Here is a 6337-nt window from a genome sequence, read left to right as displayed (position 1 = left end):
CCACCATGCTGTCCTCCAATTCCCCTGCCCCAAACACCTTCCTTCTCACTATCTTTGAACCAAACCTATGAATGTTGACTCTTCTCTTATTATTTCTTTTCCATGAGGCTACTAATGCAAAAAGATCAACCCTGTAGCACATATCAGCCTCCCAGATCATGCCCAAGCAAGTCCAAATTCTAGGAATAGCCCAACATAGGCCATAGAGCAGGGATCCCCACTACACCAGCAAATCTGCTAGAAGGGTAGATGGTATCAACCCTCATGGTGGTTGGATAATTGCTGCTTCACTGAAATAAACCCCTGTATCAGCAGTTCAGTCAGCACTCCCAGAGCCAGAAAGAGCAGCTTTTCTGTCCACTGGAAAATATTTCTAGAGACAAAGCTTGGTCCTCCAAAGCATTAGCTAGGATTTCATAAAAGCATGGGCAAATTAGTCACATTTCTGCACATTGTGGCTCCCCGACGGGAAAACTGGGAATGTTGCTAAGTGGGTAACTGCAGTGTCTGAATAAACACACCAAGATTAAGTCAGGCAACAAATTCCAGATCCTGCCTGAAGATGGGGAAGGAATTCCTAACATCCATCATGCCTGGTTCTCAGAGTTTCCACATCTGGACTTGGTCAAAATTTCCAACGATTTTACTTTCCCCAATAGTGGTCTTTGAATGATTACCAAATCCTCTACAGACTTGCTGAAGTTCGGGGCATCTCATCCTACAGCTGCACCAGCCCCAGCTCCTGCCCCAGCTTTCCTCCTCCCTTCCCCAAACCTACCTCTACCTCAGCCCCAATTCCAGTCCTGCCTCAGCCTTAGACCAGCCCTATCCCAGCCCTTCCTGCTCTGATTTTAGGATATATAGTGTCATGGATTGAATTGTGTCCCCCAAAGTATGTGTCAGCTTGGTTAGGCCATGATTCCCAGTATCATGTGGTTGTCCTCCATTGTGTGATTGCAATTTTATGTTAAAGAGGATTAGGGTGGGATTTTAACACCCTTACCCAGGTCTTTTACCCAGGTCACATCCCTGATCCAATGTAAAGGGAGTTTCCCTGGGACATGGCCCGTACCACCTTTTCTCTCTCAAGAGATAGAAAGGAAAGGGAAGTGAGCAGAGAAGGGGAACCTCATCCCACCAAGAAAGCAGTGCCAGAAGCAGAACGCATCCTTTGAACCTGGGGTTCTCTGTGCAGAGAAGCTCCTAGTCCAGGGGAAGATGGTTGAGAAGGCCAACAGAAAGAGAAAGCCTTCCCTTGAAGCTGACTCCCTAAATTTGGACTTTTAGCCTACTTTACTGTGAAGAAATAAATTTCTCTTTGTTAAAGCCATCCACTGTGGTATTTCTGTTATAGCAGCACTAAATGACTAAAACATATAGATTGGGCCACCTACTGCTAATCAAACCCATTTTGACAGAAAAGGAGAGGCCAGGTATCAATGGTTCTGCCAAAAGGGGAATCTATTTTTAGCTTCTATTCCTGTGAAAAGAAATGTAAAAACCTTTTCTGGGAACACAGAAGAACAGTGGTCCTACAAAGAAAACAGATGCAGGTGCTCAAGGAACAACAACAGCCATTCCTGGAGTTAGCAAGCAAAGGCAACAATTACCTGCAATTGTCCCTGTCACATGAGATACATCACTGTGGAACACAGAGATGAACAATACACACAGGGTGACTTTAACTTCTCCCTTAACCACATTGGTAAAGTATCAAGACCAATTTCTTGCTGATTGAAAACAACTATCAGACTCCATTAGGCATCTTGTACATTTATCATATTAAAAAGTATAAGTCAGGTAGCCTAAGTTATGCTTCAATAATAAATAATTCCAGTGGCTTAAAACAACAAAGGTTTCTCACTCTTATTACATATCCATCATACTTGGCTAGAAGTTCTGCCCCAAATTTACTCACTTTAAGAACCACGAGGAAGGAGCAGACACTCTCTGGAATATTGCCAGTCTCTCCAGCAATGGGAAAGAGAGAGTGTGGAAAACCAAGTACTGGCTCCTACAGCATCTGCACAGAAGTGATATATGTCACTTCTGATCACATTATATTGGTCAAAGCAAGCCACATGGCCAAACCTAATTCCAAGAGAGCAGGGGAGTACAATTCTACCCTGTGCCCAAAAGGAGGAATAGAAATATTTGGTAAGTAGCGTTAAGAAACATATTTAACAGTAAAGGTCTAGGAAACCCTAGTGGCCTAATGGTTAAGTGCTACGGCTGCTAACCAAAGGGTCAGCAGTTCAAATCCACCAGGCTCTCCTTGGAAACCCTATGGGGCAGTTCTACTCTGCCCTACAGGGTCGCTATGAGTTGGAATCTACTCGATGGCACTGGGTTTGGTTTGGTTTGGTTTAAAGGCCTCTAACTCAGGAATTTATAAAGTCAACCAAGGATTGCTGAGCACAGAAAACCTGCTACTCTGTAATAAGAACTAGATTTGATTTACCAGGAATACCTTGAAGCATTGTTAAATATTTTCCTTACCAGCTTAGAATCAACCATCTCTTCAACTACTCTGTTGCCACTTTTTTACTTTTATTGCCATTTGGTTTTGCCACAATTCTGAATCGAACTAATTGTCTCCTTTAACCACACTATACCAGGACTGTTGGTGCTACAGAACAATCATACAACCTTGTGAAATGCTGCCAGGAGCACATGCAACTTCAAGGCCGGCCCCTAGATGGGCCAGTAAATACCTGTTGAAATCGTTGTCAGAGGAAAAGTGCCAGCATCCTTCTATGTGTCCCTAGTTAGTACTATCTTTATCTCATTCCTCCCAACAGACATCAGACTTCACTACTTTCATCATGTCTCCTTGAAGCAGATAATCTCACCATGAAAATAGAAGCAGTGAGGTGGGAACCTCTCAATTTTCTATACCCACCTCATCTACAGGCTCATTCTCCAAATCAATTCTGACCATCTTGCTTCCTATCTCTGTGAAAGGAAGAGTAAAACAAAGAGCCATCCCACTTCCTATTCCAGACTAATCCCTCCATGCTCTAGGCTCTAGGGTCCAGCACAGCCTTTGAGCTTGGTTTTATCAATTACTTGTCTAATACCCAGTGCATATGAAAATTTCCGTGATTATCACAAAGATAATCAGGACTCAAAGAAGCTCCAACCATTTTATTTGGTCATACTCTGGTAAATTGCTTTTATTTTATAATAGTCCTTACCTTCCTCTCTTTCCTATACCATGGATTTGTTAGAGAATCATTTATACTCTAGAATGTTCAACAGTCTAGAGATGGCTGATTGCTTTCTCATAATGTCATTTAACTTTTCCTCCATCTTGGCATTTCCTATAAAATGGTAGGTAGATGAATAGATTCAATTAAATTTGGTTCTATTTATTTTAGGCAAACTTACTTCAGACGGTACTGTGCCCTTTCTATTGCATCATGTCAGGAGACGGTTATGTCTAGTGGTTCTACACTTTTAGTGATGCTAAAATTGATCAGTGGGTTTAGGTAGTAACAGCCTGATCCCTCAATTGTAAAGGTCCCCCATTGACCTTTAACTTAATTGTTTTAACATCCATTGAAGATCATTGCCTGGGTCCCTTCTGTCTTTAGGACTTGTAAAATGGTGTTCATTTTGTGATTATTAGCTGAAATTTTTATGTAAAAAAAGAACTTTCCTTTAGTTACTTGGCTATTCTATAGCACAGTACAAAACCAAAAACCAAGCCCATTGCCGTCGAGTCAATGCCGACTCATAGCAATCCTATAGCAACCCTATAGGACAGAGTAGAACTTCCCCATAGGGTTTCCAAGGAGTGCGTGGTGGATTTGAACTGCCGACCTTTTGGTTAGCAGCTGTAGCTCTTAACCACTATGCCACCAGGGTTTCCATAATGAAGTATATACAGGAAATAACAAGAAAAATGCTTTATTCTTTCCCTACTTTTAGAGTAATGAGTAGCAGTGCCCTAACAACCTCCAAATGGTGACCAATGTGTGTGTGTGTGTGTGTGTGTGTGTGTGTGTTTAAGTATCATTACAAACTCATAGTTTTTTTTAAATATATGTGATGTGTTGCAGTCATTACTATTTTGATTTCCTCTCCCCAAAAACGCTTCTCAGGCTAGAGAAAAACCCCTTCAAGATGGCTCATTTGTCCTTTTGATTTGACCCTATAGCTTCCTTGTTTTCCAGCACCAGAGGCCCAGAGCTCATATTGTACATTTCCTGTCATTTTTTCCCAAGGAAGCTTGAGAACTTCTTGAAAAGAATGGGTACTTGGAGACCACACTATGGGTGCTATTGGTGCTCATGGCTACTGGATTTTCACTATTCTGCTAGGTCTTTCAGAGGAGACAGCTAGGATGTACATTTTTAAAAAAGAAAAATAATTTTAAGTTCATTCTTTTATTTCCAGTCCAAATATAAGATTATAGGGTTTTAGCTTCCTTGAATTTTATACAGTATCTCTTTGTGCTGATACTGAATAGCTTGGTTTCAAATGATATTAACATAATTTTTTTTACTTTATTTTTCTGTATAATATTTTCAAAAAGCAATGCCAGTACTTACACTAACAATAACTACTGACTGCAGTTTAAAATTTCTTTGCAGTTATTTTGTTCTTAAATTATATCCCACAAGGATGTCAAGTCAAAATACTATATTTTAAAGTCACTCAAAGTAATTTTTTTTCTCTGTATGGATATGCCACCAAATTGGTATACATGTAGGTTCATTAGTTTCAGTTTGTTTTAAATTTTTAAGGATTGCTCTCTTGGTTTTGATTTAATTTTTTTAGTAATGTAAAATAAACATAGCTATAAAGACAAAAATTTTATATCAAGCCATATTTAGAGAAGTCTAGCCCTCACCCATCTTTTCCACCCTGTATCCTACCTCATCCATAATCATATTAATTTTTACATAAGTGTATATAAGGGTGTGTGTATGTGTCTGTGTGTGTGTGTGTATGTGTGTGCAGAGAGAGTCCGGATAGTGCAGTTAATAGCTTGACTGCTGGCCAAAAGGTGCCTCAGAAGACAGGCCTGGTGATCTGCTTCTGAAAGGCCAGAGCCTTGAAAACCCTTTGGAGTAGTTCTTCTCTCCACACATGGAGTCGCCATGAATTGGAATGGACTGGACAGCAACTACCAACAAGGACAACAGCACGCACACACTCTTTTTTACTCAAAAGGTAGCATCTTATAACATGGCTCTGCAGCTTTCTTTTTTCACTAAAGTATATCTTGGAGATCATTCTACATCTGTATATAGAGATAATTCTTTACCCCTTTCTCACTTGCAAAGGACTCCGTTTTATGAATGCACTGCTATATCTTTATTTTAGGTTTGTCTCTCATATATAGCATAGAGTTAAATTAGCTAGTCTTTTAATGTCACTGAAAAAGATTTTTAATTTAAGAATGTTGTAGTACCTTTCTGATCGGCACTTCTGCTTTGAGGAGGGCCGTAGGTAGCCATGGCACCCAGCCAGAACAGCAGGATCCTGAAGCCCCACTTCCACAAGGACTGGCAGCGGTGCATGGCCACATGGCTCAACCAGCTGGCGCGGATGATCCACAGATGCAAAGCCAGACAAGCAAAAGCACACCACATTGCCCCTCGCCCTGCATCAGGACCTATCCAGCCCATAGTTCGGAGTCCCACAGCTCGTTATCACACCAAAGTCCGGGCTTCAGCTTGGAGGAGCTGAGGGTGGCTGGCATCCACAAGAAGGTGGCCCAGACCATTAGGATCTCTGTGGATCCGTAGAGCAGGAATAAGTCCACCCAGTCCCTGCAAGCCAACGTGCAGCGGCTGAAGGAGTATCGCGCCAAGCTCACCCTATTCCCCCGAAGCCCTCCACCCCCAAGAAGCAAGACAGCTCTTTCGAGGAACTCAAACTGGCCACTCAGCTGACCGGACCAGTGATGCCCAACCGAAGAGTCTACAAGGAGGAGAAAGCTCGGTCATCACCCGGAAGAGGACTTCAAGGCGTTTGCCAGTCTCCGCATGACCCGCACCAATGCCCGGCTCTTGGGGGTCCGCACAAATAGGGCCAAGGAAGCCGCAGAACAGGGTGTGGAGAAGAAAAGGTAAACCTCTGTCAGAGACCTTTAATAAAGGCGGTGAAGTCTGTCCCCCCACCAAAAAAAAAAAAAAAAAAGACTGTGGTACTAATCCTATAGTGTGTATGTATGACATATCTGTGAGTGGCTGCCATTGAAAATATTTCCTTCCACTTCAATTAGGTCGTAGTTTGGGTGAGTAGGGCAGAAGATCACTGGGAAGCACTCATCTTATCTCCTGTGTGTTTTATAAATCATCTAGGGCACTGTGGCTGCTCAGTA

The 6337-nt window shown here is 42.1% G+C and overlaps 1 pseudogene; it reads left to right on the top strand.

Annotated features, from left to right (window-relative positions):
* Positions 1–5466: 5466 nt before the first annotated feature.
* Positions 5467–6086, top strand: LOC126078453 (60S ribosomal protein L13-like; annotated as a pseudogene).
* Positions 6087–6337: the final 251 nt, after the last annotated feature.

This window comes from Elephas maximus, chromosome 6, assembly GCF_024166365.1.
Source record: "Elephas maximus indicus isolate mEleMax1 chromosome 6, mEleMax1 primary haplotype, whole genome shotgun sequence".
Lineage (NCBI taxonomy): Eukaryota > Metazoa > Chordata > Mammalia > Proboscidea > Elephantidae > Elephas > Elephas maximus.
The sequence above is the reverse complement of the archived record's forward strand: the minus strand, read 5'-3'. Positions and strand labels throughout refer to the sequence as shown.